The following is a 16,303-nucleotide window of genomic DNA, read 5'->3' as shown; positions in this document are numbered from 1 at the left end:
CCAAAAGTTGTTTAAAATAAAATCAATTAATTTTTTATTAAAATAAATTGTCAAATTGGGGGTTATGCAAAAAGGTTGATATGCAACATCATCTGTGTGTCAAATATATTCTTATATCTTATTTTGGTTTCACAGTATTTAAAAATATTAATTCACTTAGTTTTGTGTCATAATGATATTATTGAAAACTTACCTTGCCTAATTCAACTAAGCTCTGATAATCAGATAATCTTTATTTTGAATTCTCAAGAAAAACGTATTTATGAGAAAGATTTAATGTGGTTTTGGTCTCCATGCGTTATAATTTGATACATAATGTATTTGTGTTATAATTATTACCGTTTTAAAAATAGATAATACATTTCAAATGGCTTTGATTGAATAGATTTGGAGCTCCTGAGTTGCATATGAAAAATTAATGATTCTGTGGAACAAGACTTAAAGCACATTAAGCCTCTTGTTTGTCAGAGATGTGAAAGGGGCTTCATTCCCTGTACGTCTCTATGCCACCCATGATTATTTGAGCAACAAGCCACCGAGCAACGGCTCAGCAGTGATCAGAACCATAGCACAGGAGGCAGACAAGAAGCGTTTTGCTGGTCCTTGCATTTGGCAAAAATATCTTAGCTATATTTCTTCTATAAGTGAAATTTTAAGAAGCAAGTAAATAATATTACTTATTTTTAAAATGTAGGCACTACTTTTTAAGGGCATGAAGAAATAGAGGAATATTTAATTACCAAGAATTACACTCTGGAAATTTCAACTTCTGATAATAACAGAATAGCCTGTATTGAATTAAGTGTCTTGTCATAACTAATTATAATATAGCTATTAAACTGTTTTAAAGCACTGGATTATCACCAAAAGCTAGCCGAAACTAAAGGGCTTTAACCTTTAAAACATAGAAAACATACTGGATGAGAGTCACATGTATGTGATTTTTTCCCCATCCCCTGGGGAATATCCCAGCTGGTTGTGAAAGGAAAAGCTGAATCAGGCAGCCAAAAATTACTGGATTAAGAAATCAGACCCTAGAATTGAGTTGCCAGAGTAGGGAGAAATAAGGAAAGGGGTTCTGTAAAAATGGAGTCAGAGAGGAGACAACACTTAAACATCAAGAGAATAATAAAAATAATATAATCCAGTCTATTCCAATATTTATCTTGATCTCTTAATGGTTAAAATAGTCGTTAATAACTGTATTGTGGCAGGCAAAATTCAAAGATAACTCCCACCAAATCCCCATTCTGATGTAGACACTATCTATATGATGGATTTTATTCTCATGATCAGGTTATGGTTCATACAGAGTTGAATTTAATCACAAGAGCTCTTTAAATCTGGGTTCAAATGTCAGAGTCTTTTACTCAAAATGTAAAAGGGGTTTGATGCAAGAGAAATTCTGTGTTGTTTGCTCTGAAGTGGAGCCACATAGCAAGGAATGCTACAATGCAGTAGCCCCAGGTTTGATCCCTGGGTGGGGAAGATCCCCTGGAAAGGGAAATGGCAACCCACTCCAGTACTGTTGCCTAGAAAATCCCATGGACAGAGAAGCCTGGCAGGCTACAGTCCATGGGGTCGCCAAGAGTCGGACTCAACTTAGCAACTAAACCACCAACAAGGAATGGAGGCAGTCTCCAGCAGCGGAATGTAACTCTGACCCACAGTCACAAGGAACTGAAATACCACAACACCGAAGCTTGGCAAAAGACCCCAAGATACTGATGAGAACACATCTGGCTGACAGCTTTGATACCAGTTTTGTGAGACTGTGAGTTGAAAACTAGCCATACCATGTCAAACTTCTGATCCATAGAACTGTGAGATAACAAATGTATTTTTTAAGCCACAAAGTATGTAATTCATTGCACAGCAACAGAAAAGTAACAAACCCATATTCAATTAGAAAAATGTCAAGAATGAATTGTCAAAATTGAGCGTCTGCAGTGAAACGACTTTACCATTATTGTGGGGCCACTATAGCACTAGATCAAAATTAGGTGTAACTCATTTGTTTTCTCAGTTGGGGCTTTTGACAAATTGTAGACAGTAAAAATTGACTTTTGAGAATTAAATTTAGGAATTATATATGTTCTGGTCATAAACAGAAGTGGAGAATTTATAAAATCTGTGTAAAGTCTAGGTTGCCACTATAGCTACTTATTTTAAATTTTAGATTTTTCAGAAAGGAATAATAAAATCATGTTGCAAAGAACTTGGAAATAGAGGGAAGAGGGGAAGAAGCATGGAGCTTAAATAATATCTGTCCCACAATAGTTAGGAGTGATAGAATGTTGGACATTTCCACCAGAGATACTTTTCTATTACAAGGTTGATATATTGTATCAACAGTATTTGTAGGCACTTTATAGTTGAGTCATCATGCACTCATATGCATGCATGTCCTCACACATACAAATAAGTAATCCTTTTTATTTTTAACAAAATGATGTTCTAATGTTATTTCACAGGCTTCAAAACAATTATTTCAATGCCTACCTAGTATTTTATTGAGTGGATAGATAAGTTACTTTATGTTTATATTGTTGGGGATTTAGTTTGTTTAATCTCTACATTGTTAACAATGCTAATTTATATCACCAGGCAGAATACTGTTTTTCCATTGGTGGTGGTGGGGGGGGAGCGGGGGGTGGGTAGTTTACTCAAAATCACTCAGTTGGTAAAGAAGTGCCTGAAATGAGGGAGACCCCCGGTTCCATTCCTGGGTCAGGAAGATCCGCTGGAGACGGAATAGACCACTCTAGTATTCTTGGGCTTCCCTTGTGGCTCAGCTGGTAAACAATCCTCCTGCAATGCGTGAGACCGAAGGTTTGATGTCTGGGTTGGGAAGATCCCACTACCCACTCCAGTATTCTGGCCTGGGAAATTCGCAGACGCGAGGAGAGAGACGCCGGCCTCCGGCGCAAGGAACCGCGCAAAGAGGTGAGGCCGTGAGGAGCTACCCCACACCTGAGGCCAGGGCCGGCGGCCGAGAGGAGCTACTGGACGTCCAACAGGCGGTGGCTGCGCGGGCGCAGGAGGGACGAAGGAGCTACTCCGCGTTCAAGGTCAGGAGGGGCGGCCTTGAGGAGATACCTCAAGGTAAGGTACAGCGGCTGCACTTTGCTGGAGCGGCTGTGAAGAGATTTTCCACGACCAAGGTAAGAGAAACCCAAATAAGATGGTAGGTATTGCTAGGGGGCATCAGAGGGCAGACACACTGAAATCATAATCACAGGAAACTAGCCGATCTAATCACATGGACCACAGACGAATGTGGTCCACTGGAGAAGGGAATGGCAAACCACTTCAGTATACTTGCCTTGAGAACCCCATGAACAGTAACAAAGGGAAAAATGATAGGATACTGAATGAGGAATTCCCCAGGTCGGTAGGTACCCAGTATGATACTGGAGCTCAGTGGAGAAACAACTATAGAAGGAATAACGGGATGGAGTAAAAGCAAAACCAATACCCAGCTGTGGATGTGACCAGTGATAGAAGCAAGGTCCGGTGCTGTAAAGAGCAATATTGCATAGGAACCTGGAATGTTAGGTCCATGAATCAAGGCAAATTGGAAGTGGTCAAACAGGAGATGGCAAGAGTGAACGTCGACATTCTAGGAATCAGTGAATTAAAATGGACTGGAATGGGTGAATTTAACTTGGATGACCATTATATCTACTACTGTGGGCAGGAATCGCTTAGAAGAAATGGAGTAGCTATCATGGTCAACAAAAGAGTACAAAATGCAGTACTTGGATGCAGTGTTAAAAATGACAGGATGATTTCTGTTCGTTTCCAAGGCAAACCATTCAATATTACAGTAATCCAGGCCTATGCCCCAACCAATAATGCTGAAGAAGCCGAAGTTAATCGGTTCTATGAAGACCTACAAGACCTTTTAGAACTAACACCCAAAAAAGATGTCCTTTTCATTCTAGGGGACTGGAATGCAAAAGTAGGAAGTCAAGAAACACCTGGAGTAACTGGCAAATTTGGCCTTGGAGCACGGAATGAAGCAGGGCAAAGGCTAATAGAGTTTTGTCAAGAGAATTCACTGGTCATAGCAAACACCCTCTTCCAACAACACAAGAGAAGACTCTACACATGACATCACCAGATGGTCAACACCGAAATCAGATTGATTATATTCTTTGCAACCAAAGATGGAGAAGCTGTATACAGTTAGCGAAAACAAGACCAGGAGCTGACTGTGGCTCAGATCAGTTCAGTTCAGTTCAGTCACTCAGTCGTGTCCGACTCTCCGCGACCCCATGAATCACAGCACGCCAGGCCTCCCTGTCCATCACCAACTCCCGGGGTACACTCAAACTCATGTCCACAGAGTCGGTGATGCCATCCAGCCATCTCATTCTGTCGTCCCCTTCTCCTCCCGCCCCCAACCCTTCCCAGCATCAGAGTCTTTTCCAGTGAGTCAACTCGTCGCATGAGGTGGCCAAAGTATTGAAGCTTCAGCTTTAGCATCAGTCCCTCCAATGAACATCCAGGATTGATCTCCTTTAGAATGGACTGGTTGGATCTCCTTGCAGTATAACGGACTCTCAAGAGTCTTCTCCAACACCACAGTTCAAAAGCATCGATTCTTCGGCGATCAGCCTTCTTCACAGTCCAACACTCACATCCATACATGACCACGGGAAAAACGATTGCCTTGACTAGACGGACCTTGGTTGGCAAAGTAATGTCTCTGCTTTTTAATATACTATCAAGGTTGGTCATAACTTTCCTTCCAAGGAGCAAGCGTCTTTTAACTTCATGGCTGCAATCAGCATCTGCAGTGATTTTGGAGCCCCAGAAAATAAAGTCTGACACTGTTTCCACTGTTTTTCCATCTATTTCCCATGAAGTGATGGGACCAGATGCCAGGATCTTTGTTTTCTGAATGTTGAGCTTCAAGAAAACCTTTTCACTCTCCTCTTTCACTTTCATCAAGAGGCTTTTGAGTTCCTCTTCACTTTCTGCCATAAGGGTAGTGTCATCTGCACATCTGAGGTTATTGATATTTCTCACGGCAATCTTGATTCCAGCTTGTGCTTCTTCCAGCCCAGCGTTCCTCATGATGTACTCTGCATATAAGTTAAATAAGCAAGGTGACAATATACAACCTTGACGTACACCTTTTTCTATTTGGAACCAGTTTGTTGTTCCATGTCCAGTTATAACTGTTGCTTCCTGACCTGCATACAGGTTTCTCAAGAGGCAGGTCAGGTGGTCTGGGATTCCCATCTCTTTCAGAATGTTCCACAGTTTATTGTGATCGACACAGTCAAAGGCTTTGGCATAGTCAATGAAGCAGAAATAGATGTTTTTCTGGAACTCTCTTGCTTTCTCCATGATCCAGCGGATGTTGGCAATTTGATCTCTGGTGCCTCTGCCTTTTCTAAAACCTGCTTGAACATCTGGGAGTTCACGGTTTACATACTGCTGAAGCCTGGCTTGGAGAATTTTGAGCATGACTTTACTAGCGTGTGAGATGACTGCAACTGTGCGGTAGTTTGAGCATTCTTTGGCATTGCCTTTCTTTGGGATTGGAATGAAGACTGACCTCTTCCAGTCCTGTGGCCAGCGCTGAGTTTTCCAAATCTGCTCAGATCATGAACTCCTTATTGTGAAATTCAGACTTAAATTGAAGAAAGTAGGGAAAACCACTAGACCATTCAGATATGACCTCAATCAAATCCCTTATGATTATACAGTGGAAGTGAGAAATAGATTTAAGGGACTAGATCTGATTGATAGAGTGCCTGATGAACTCTGGACGGAGGTTCATGACATTGTACAGGAGACAGGGACCAAGACCATCCCCATGGAAAAGAAATGCAAAAGAGCGAAATGGCTGTCTGAGGAGGCCTTACAAATAGCTGTGAAAAGAAGAGAGGCGAAAAGCAAAGGAGAAAAGGAAAGATATAAACATCTGAATGCAGAGTTCCAAAGAATAGCAAGGAGAGATAAGAAAGACTTCCTCAGTGATCAATGCAAAGAAATAGAGGAAAACAACAGAATAGGAAAAACAAGAGACCTCTTCAAGAAAATTAGAGATTCCAAGGGAATATTTCATGCAAAGATGGGCTCGATAAAGGACAGAAATGGTATGGACCTAACAGAAGCAGAAGATATTAAGAAGAGGTGGCAAAAATACACAGAAGAACTGTACAAAAAAGATCTTCACGACCAAGATGGTCACAATAACGTGATCAATGACCTAGAGCCAGACATCTTGGAATGTGAAGTCAAGTGGGGCTTAGAAAGCATCACTACTAACAAAGCTAGTGGAGGTGATGGAATTCCAGTTGAGCTATTTCAAGTCTTGAAAGATGATGCTGTGAAAGTGCTGCACTCAATATGCCAGCAGATTTGGAAAACTCAGCAGTGGCCACAGGACTGGAAGAGGTCAGTCTTCATTCCAATCCCAAAGAAAGGCAATGCCAAAGAATGCTCAAACTACCGCACAATTGCACTCATCTCACACGCTAGTAAAGTCATGCTCAAAATTCTCCAAGCCAGGCTTCAGCAGTATGTAAACCGTGAACTCCCAGATGTTCAAGCAGGTTTTAGAAAAGGCAGAGGCACCAGAGATCAAATTTCCAACATCCGCTGGATCATGGAGAAAGCAAGAGAGTTCCAGAAAAACATCTATTTCTGCTTCATTGACTATGTCAAAGCCTTTGACTGTGTCGATCACAATAAACTGTGGAACATTCTGAAAGAGATGGGAATCCCAGACCACCTGACCTGCCTCTTGAGAAACCTGTATGCAGGTCAGGAAGCAACAGTTAGAACTGGACATGGGAATCCCCTTGAGTGTTATTTGCTGCTTTTCCCTTGCTGCTTTTAATATTTGTTCTTTGTGTTTGATCTTTGTTAATTTGATTAATATGTGTCTTGGAGTATTTCGCCTTGGGTTTATCCTGTTGGGGACTCTCTGGATTTCTTGGACTTGGGTGATTATTTCTTTCCCTATTTTAGGGAAGTTTTCAACTATTATCTCCTCAAGTATTCTCTCATGGTCTTTCTTTTTGTCTTCTTCTTCTGGGACTCCTATGATTCGAATGTTGGAGCGTTTAACATTGTCCCAGAGGTCTCTAATATTGTCCTCATTTCTTTTAATTCGTTTTTCTTTTTTCCTCTCTGTTTCATTTATTTCTACAATTCTATCTTCTAGTTCGCTTATCCTGTCTTCTGCCTCTGTTATTCTACTGTTTGTTCCCTCCAGAGTGTTTCTGATCTCATCTATTGCATTATTCATTGTATATTGACTCTTTTTTATTTCCTCTAAGTCCTTATTAAATCTTTCTTCCATCTTCTCAATCCTTTTCTCCAGGTTATTTATCTGTAACTCCATTTTACTTTCAAGATTTTGAATCATTTTCACCATCAAAATTCGAAATTCTTTATCAGGTAGATTCCCTATATCTTCTTCTTTTGTTTGTGTTGGTGGGCAATTATCTTGTTCCTTTACTTGCTGGGTATTTCTCTGCCTCTTCATCTTGCTTATATTGCTTTGCTTGGGGTGTCCTTTCCCTCTTCTTGCAGTTTGTGGAGTTCTCTTTATTATGTAGTTTCTTCGCTGTGTGTGGGGTTGGACAGGTGACTTGTCCGGGTTCCCTGGTTAGGGAAGCATGTGTCAGTGTTCTGGTGGGTGGAGCTGGATTTCTTCTCTTTCCTTTAGAAGACAATGGGCTACTTTTCTGGGAGCCTGATGTCCTCTGCCAGTATTCAGAAGTTGTTTTGTGGACTTTACTCCACGTTCAAATGCTCTTCTGATGAATTTGTGGGGAAGAAAGTGGTCTCGCCGTCTTGTTCCTTCCTCCCCAGAACACTGGATTCTTATATTCCACTTGGTCATGGAGTATCTCTTCCCAGCTGCTCCAGCAAGGCGCAGCCGCTGCAGCTTACCTTGGACGAGGGGTATCTCCTCAAGGCCGCCCCTCCTGCTTTGAATGTGGATCAGCTCCTCCCGGCCCTCCGGTGCCCAAGCAGCCACCGCCTCCTGGACGTGGTACAGCTCCTCTCAGCCACCGCCCTAACTCTGGGCGCGGGGCAGCTCCTCTCAGCCACGATTCTGCACGTGGTCGGTTGCGCCGGGAGCCGGGCGTCTCTCGTGTCTGTGGAATGATTGGAGAGAATGGAATTGTGGCATGTATATTATCATAAGTGACCAGTCCAGGTTCGACGCATAAATTTTCCTCTGTTCATTTCAAAAAAAAAAAAGAACTGGACATGGAACAACAGACTGGCTGAAATAGGAAAAGGTGTACGTCAAGGTTGTATATTGTCACCTTGCTTATTTAACTTATATGCAGAGTACATCATGAGGAACGCTGGGCTGGAAGAAGCACAAGCTGGAATCAAGATTGCCGGGAGAAATATCAATAACCTCAGATATGCAGATGACACTACCCTTATGGCAGAAAGTGAAGAGGAACTCAAAAGCCTCTTGATGAAAGTGAAAGAGGAGAGTGAAAAGGTTTTCTTGAAGCTCAACATTCAGAAAACAAAGATCCTGGCATCTGGTCCCATCACTTCATGGGAAATAGATGGAGAAACAGTGGAAACAGTGTCAGACTTTATTTTCTGGGGCTCCAAAATCACTGCAGATGCTGATTGCAGCCATGAAGTTAAAAGACGCTTGCTCCTTGGAAGGAAAGTTATGACCAACCTTGATAGTATATTAAAAAGCAGAGACATTACTTTGCCAACCAAGGTCCGTCTAGTCAAGGCAATGGTTTTTCCCGTGGTCATGTATGGATGTGAGAGTTGGACTGTGAAGAAGGCTGATCGCCGAAGAATAGATGCTTTTGAACTGTGGTGTTGGAGAAGACTCTTGAGAGTCCCTTATACTGCAAGGAGATCCAACCAGTCCATTCTAAAGGAGATCAATCCTGGATGTTCGTTGGAGGGACTGATGCTAAAGCTGAAACTACAATACTTTGGCCACCTCATGCGACGAGTTGACTCACTGGAAAAGACTCTGATGCTGGGAAAGGTTGGGGGCGGGAGGAGAAGGGGACGACAGAGAATGAGATGGCTGGATGGCATCACCGACTCTGTGGACATGAGTTTGAGTGTACTCCGGGAGTTGGTGATGGACAGGGAGGCCTGGCGTGCTGTGATTCATGGGGTCGCGGAGAGTCGGACATGACTGGGCCAATGAACTGAACTGAACTGAACTGATACAGTCCATGGGATTGCAAAGAGTTTGACACGACTGAATGACTTTCACTTTCACTTTTTTTCACTTAAAATAGGTGGCCAGAAATGAAATACTAGATTAAAATATCTGAAAACTAGCTTTTTCTTAAGAGAAACTCACCAGAAATAATTTGTATTATCATTTTTGCTAGAATAAGAGAGGGCACTAATCTTTTGAGAGAGTGGAAATTTCAAGAAAGACATGGTAACTATAAAATGATAATAATCCTAGAACTGAAGTGATCTATTGTCAGAAGTAAAATTCATTAAGTAATAACTGAGAGGGGCTTCCTTCCCTGGTGGCTCAGTGGTTAAAACGTTTGCCTCCAATGCGGGAGACTCGGGTTCGATCCCTGGGTCGGGAAGATCCCCTGGAGAAGGAAACGGTAACCCACTCCAGTATTCTTGCCTGGAGAATCCCATGGACGGAGAAGCCTGGTAGGCTACAGTCCACGGGGTCGCATAGAGTTGGACACGACTGAGCGAAGGAACGGAATAACTGAGAGAGATTGGATAAAATAAAGTATCAATAAAATTTAATGTTAGTAGATATCATCCAAACAGAAGTGAAAAAAAAAAGAGGAAAAATACAGAAAAGCAGACTCTAAATTACCTCTGGGACAGTGTCAAGCAGTCTGATTTCCTTATATTCGGAGTCTTAAAAGGATATAGGAGAAGGCAACGGCAGCCCACTCCAGTGATCTTGCCTGGAAAATCCCATGGATGGAGGAGCCTGGTGGGCTGCAGTCCATGGGGTCGCTAAGAGTCGGGCACGACTGAGCGACTTCACTTTCACTTTTCACTTTCACGCATTGGGGAGGGAAATGGCAACCCACCCCAGTGTTCTTGCCTGGAGAATCCCAGGGCCGGGGGAGCTTAGTGGGCTGCCGTCTATGGGGTCACACAGAGTCGGACACGGCTGAAGCGACTTAGCAGCAGCAGCAGCAGCAGAAGGATATAAGAACAAGAAAAGATCAGATTAAAAAATAGAAGATAAGTTAGTCAAAGCTTTTCCAAACTGTGAACAACTTTTGCAAGCAAGATAAATATGGAGGAAGTAGTGGAGGCGAGGGAAGACATAGCACACATTAAAACAATAATAAGAAGTAAAAACATGGAGCGTCTTTAAAGTACAAAATCAAAAAGGAAATTGAGAAAATTAAGAATCTAGAATTCTATGTCTAGAGGAAATATGTTTTTCAAATAATGAAAGAATCCTGAAGAGATTTTTCTGAGAAGACATGTCATTCACAGAAAAATGCTTGGGGATATTGTTTAGGCTGAAGTGAAAAGATTTCACACAGAAACCCAAATATGAAGGAGAGATACCATGAAAATGCCAAGTCTAAGAAAGCTGATGTGACTATTAATATCAACAAGGTAGAGCTCAAGGTGAGTTGTAGAATGGGAATTAAAGAGAATCATTACAGTTAGGGGCAGTTCATCAAGAAGACTTCAGGGGCCTAAATTTTTACACACCTAATAATAGAACTTTATAATGTATGAAACAGATACATAATCATATTTGAAATCTTAACACCCCACTCTCATTAATTGATAGAACAAGCACCTTTAGTTCAGTCAATATTTAGAAGATTTGAAAACACTGTGGACCATCTTTAATAAATAATCCTACAACTACAAAATACATAACTTTTTCTAGTTCACATGGAATGCTCACAAAGACAGACCATAATCTGGGCCATATAACAATAAATTTCACTGATTGATATTATAAACAGCATGTTGCCAACCACAAAATATTATACTAGAAATAAAAAGAAAAAAATAAAGCCCAAATACTTAGATATTTATAATAGCGTACTTTAAAAAATAATACTCATAAATCAAAGAAGAAATCACATGGAAAATTTTAAAAGTTCTTTAAAGGTGGTAATCCATTTACAGTTATTGTAAAATGTTGTATGCAGTTGTACTATATATAAAATAAATAAGCTGCAAGAATATATTGTACAACATGGGGAATATGGAAAATTCTTTTCTTAATTTTTATTTATTTTATAATATTTATTTCTTTACTTGGCTGTGCTAAGTCTTAGTTGCAGCATGCAGGTTCTTTGATCTTTGTTGCAGCATTCAGGATCTTTAGTTGCAGCATGTGGGATCCATTGATAGTTTTCTGACCAGTGATCGAACCCAGGTCCTCTGCAGAGTCCTAGGGGAACCTAGGAATGCAGAGTCCAAGGACCACTAGAGAAGTACCCAAAATTCTTTAATAGACATATTTAAATGATGACAATTGCTGATGAACACTGAAAATATGTTCCACATTTTTAGCCATCAAAAACTGCAAACTAACAATGAGATGCATTCAAAACCCCCAAAATGGTCAAAAGGTGAAAATAGGAAGTGCTGTTGAAGATGTGAAACAACAAAAACTCTTAATATGTTGTTTGGCAGGGTCACATAGAGTCAAGCAAATATCAGTGAGCAACCCAGAAATTCCACTGCTAGGTAATTACCCAAGAGGAATGAAAACACATGAATGTACAGAGCAAGTTTATTCATAATAGTAAATAAATACCAGAATGGCTATCAACAGGTGAATGGACCAAAAAAAAAAAGTGAGTTATATCCATAAAATGGGAACAATGTTCAGCAATTAAAAGGAATACACTACTGAAGCTTTATTTTGAGTAAAAGAACCCAGGGGAAAAGAAGGTGTGCAAAAAGTATTATCCCATTTATGTAGATTCTGACTAAGCTAAGGAAAGAAGAGGAAAATAGTTGTCTCTGAGAAAGGAAAGGGATTGATCATAAAGGGACATGAGGGTACTTTCTGGGGCTATGTTAATGTTTTATGTCCTGGCAGGCATGGAGATATGACAAGTATAATCATTATAACTACATAAAAATATGTATCCATTTGTCAAAATTTTAAAACCATAAAGGTCTGTGAATTTCATTGTATATAAACAATATCAAAATTAACATATTGAAGTTAATTTTTAAACAGTACTCTTAAAGAAGTTTTACTTGCAGTTATGTAATTAGGTCATATCAAATATTTTAACTGTATTTGTGTCCTAGTTTATTTGTTAATATTATATTCTTATTCTTTGTGCCTATATCTATTTTATTATTTATTTCTATCTCTTAATATATACAATAAGTTTATTTATTTAACTTATAATTACACATAATGTCCAACTCTGCTTATGTTATTTTAATTTATTAATGAAATTTTAAATCTTTATATTCATTTCCTTATGATTTCTTCTTTTGTTTATGTGCATTTAAAGTTTTTTCCTACTAGAGATTTGGTAAATATTCTCCTCTAATACCTTCTTGTTATCAAGCATTTTTCATGTTCAACTTGTTAATTTCTCTGGAATTTATTTCTCTTGTATGTTGAATAAAGAATATCAGGTTATTTTGTCAAATATCTAGTCAGTTGTGGTTTTTATCTATTGATGAATAGAGTGTCTTAAGTAAAAGAAAGTTTATTTCTGGGATATTTTGATGAACTATTTCAATGAAAATATCCATATTTCTGCAGTTATCATTATATGAAGTATTTAATAAAGAGTAATTCTCTTGCTACTCATCTTTGGTTAGAATTTGCTTCTATAATCACACCTTTTCTTCTCCGAGAATAAAGTTAAAATCTTTTTTATCAAGGTAAATATCTGCCACTGGACATTTCTTTAGAAAGAAATTTTTGAAATCTATACTTTAATTTGTAAACTTCTGACATCTTAACAGTAATTTTTTGTGCCAATTAAGGAACATAAGATCTTTTTCCTTTGATTGTTCCCCTTCATGTAACTTAAAAAGCATTTTGATTTTCCATTTATATCTCTGAATCACAGATTATAATTATATTTTCACATTTGAGATGGAAACAATTTCCATTTTAATTTCATTAAGTTTCAACGTAACATAGAAATTAGCTTTGTCCAAATACTTTAACAAGATTGCCTTGCATTAAAAAAGGATAACAATGATTTTTTTATATATAGTCAAAGTTATTAATTCGTGATCCCATTCCATTGTGTACTATTTTGTACAATACTTGTACAATATTTGCTTTCAAAGGATATTTAATTGAAGTTTCTTTGAAGGTTAGTATACAACATTGTAACAATAGATTCCCATATTCCATGGAACAATTAAAATTATACTTGTAGGACTTATAGTTCTAATATATTTTATGAAAGTGGAGAGAAGTCAACAGTTTAGTTTTTATTTCTCAGCAAATTACATCCAAATGACTAGGAAAGCATGATTCTGTGAAGTTAGTTAAGAACAGGAAAAATACACCATAAGAGCATCAAAGATTTTAGAGTTTCTGAAAGATGGCATACAGATAGAAACTAATTGACTGAAATACTAGAAGAGTAAACCACAGCTCAGAGCCCTGCAATGATAAAGTGGTAATCAAGGCAGGAAGATTTTCACAGGTGGAGTCTCCCTAAGATTGTCTGCAAGTATAACCATCAGAAGCAGGAAAAAATGAGGGGAGAAAATGTAATGAATTGGTTTGTGTTTTTTTTTTGGTAATTTATTTTTTATTGGAGGCAAATTATTTTACAATATTATATTGGTTGGTTTTGCCATACATTGACATGAATTCACCCCGGGTTTACATAAGTTCCCCCTCCTGAACCCCCCTCCCACTTCCCTCCTCCCTTTATCCTCCCTCTGGGTCATCCCCGCATGCCAGCCCCGAGCATCCTATAACATGCATAGAGTGTAGGTTGGCAGAAAGAACTTTGGGAGACTTTAGGACCACTTTTTTAAAAACAATTCATTAATCACTAGTTCAGGGTTAATGAATTGTTTTTAAAAAAGTGGTCCTAAAGTCTCCCAAAGTTCTTTCTGCCAACCTACACTCTATGGTGATATTTTATCCTAGGATGAAGCCAGAGAAATGAGAAATAGCAAGAGAAATATTTACTAACAAATTTGAGCAATTTTCCTAGAAATCCTTGGATCTGCAGACGTGGGGTCCTCCTAATTTTGGCAACTGGGAGAACAAGGAACTGAGTGACTGCATGCCTAAAGTAAAATGTGACTTGTGATGGGATTCACTGAAAGACACACATAGAGAAAAATGCCAGCAAAGGCGGATACTAACTGTGAAGCTGCCTATGTTAATCACAGTGATTATTCATTACCAATAGGAAATTGAAGAGAACTAAAAGTTTTCAAAATATGAACTGATATGAAACTGAAGAAAATAAAACATTCTGGCGGAGGGCAAGTTACTGTACTTGAAAATAAACTAATTAGTAGCATCAAAGAAAATGTTTAAAAAGACAATGGACCTATAAAAACAGAAACCGACTGATTTTAAAAAGGCAAAAACAATGGAACCAAGAATTCTTAGCAAGCAGAAATACAATGGCCAAAATTTAAAAAGTAAAACAGAAGAACTGTGATAAAAATGAAAAACTCCCTCAGAACCTAAAGAAAATAGAAAAAAGAGAAGAAAAAAAAAAAAGGAAAACTAAGATATTGAGGATCAATTCAGAATGATTGATATCAATCAAAAATGACTTCTAGTAGTGATATCTTTTTTGATTCATCTCCTAATGAAAATAAAAACAAAGATAAACAAATGGGACCTAATTAAACTTAAGAACTTCTGCACAGTAAAGGAAGCCATCAACAAAATGAAAAGAATACCTACAGAATAGGAGAAAATATTTTGGGTCACAAACTAAGTGACTGAAAAGGGATTAAAATCAAAAATATACAAACAGCCCATGGCGGGGGGAATGACTTCTAAAATGAAAAGACATTGAAAATAAATGAAAGAAATCAATAAAAATGTATTAGAACTTTTTCCAAAGTTGAGAAAAAAAAACAAATCTTCACTTTAAAAAGACTTGTTGACTGCTAAGAGTTACATAACTAGACATATTTCATTGTATTTCAAACTGTCAAGAATAAAGAAGAAATTCTAAAAATATTCACAAAAAACTCACCACCTCCAATACCTAAGTTTGTCAGTAATATTGAATACTAAAAGTCCCCAAGGAAGGAGAATAATGTACCCCTTGAAATTCATATCATACCAAACACAAGCACAAGAAAGAAATAAACAATTTCTAGTCTTAACAGTATTCAGGAAATTTTTCCCCTGTGCCTCTTTTTTGAATATAAAAAAACTTCTTTGTGGATATACTTTGGTCAAAGGAAAAAGAAAAAAAAGTATAAACCCCAGAGGAAGTTATTGGATCCCCGAGACAGACTAACTAGACTAACTAACTCTGTAATACAAAAAAAAAAAAAAGCAATAATTCTGAGGCATATCATTGCACACCTGGCCTGAACATTAATTATTTATCTAAAATATAAGTAAGAAGTTGAATTACCTTAATGAAATGATAAAAACACATTTATTTCTTCCTTCACATATAAAGTTAATAAAAAACTCAAGAAAATTTAAAAAAACTATAAAAGTCACAATTCAAATATAAAGCAACTTAACAAAATAGGATTTTGAATATTTGAAGGAAAAGAAAGAGGGAATTATTGATAATAGGAATTTGAATGTGTTCATGTTACATCTGCAGTCATACCTTTGATGACAAATTGAAATTATAAAGGAGTGACAGAGTCAGGTGGTCACTGAGAATCTGGTCTCAGAAACACCTCTGTATCACTGAGAACTTGAACTTTCTGTAAATTATACATCAGTAAGGACACCAGTCATTTTAAAATAGTATTTACCAGATGCAACCCTCTGTCTCATGGTCTCCCCTTGTAACTATGTGAACATTTCAGATTCTAACCAATCCTTACTGAATAAGCACCCTTATTTCTTTCCAGCTCCAACTACAATTCTTGATCAAAAAATGTAACTAACTGGGGCCGTGCTCTTTTGCCTTTACCATCCTCTCCCATGTTCTTGCCTGGAGAATCCCAGGGACGGGGGAGCCTGGTGGGCTGCCGTCTATGGGGTCACACAGAGTCAGACACGACTGAAGTGACTTAGCAGCAGCAGCAGCAGAACACAACCCCAAATAAATACCTTATTTTAGTCAGGTCTTTGGTTAATGAAATTTTTGTTAACATAACTAGTGTAGCAGACAGAACCTAGAGGGACTCCCAG

The sequence above is a fragment of the Moschus berezovskii genome, chromosome 1, assembly GCF_049115385.1.
Source record: "Moschus berezovskii isolate FMDL1 chromosome 1, NW_MosBer_1.0, whole genome shotgun sequence".
Taxonomy (NCBI): Eukaryota; Metazoa; Chordata; class Mammalia; order Artiodactyla; family Moschidae; genus Moschus; species Moschus berezovskii.
The sequence above is the reverse complement of the archived record's forward strand: the minus strand, read 5'-3'. Positions refer to the sequence as shown.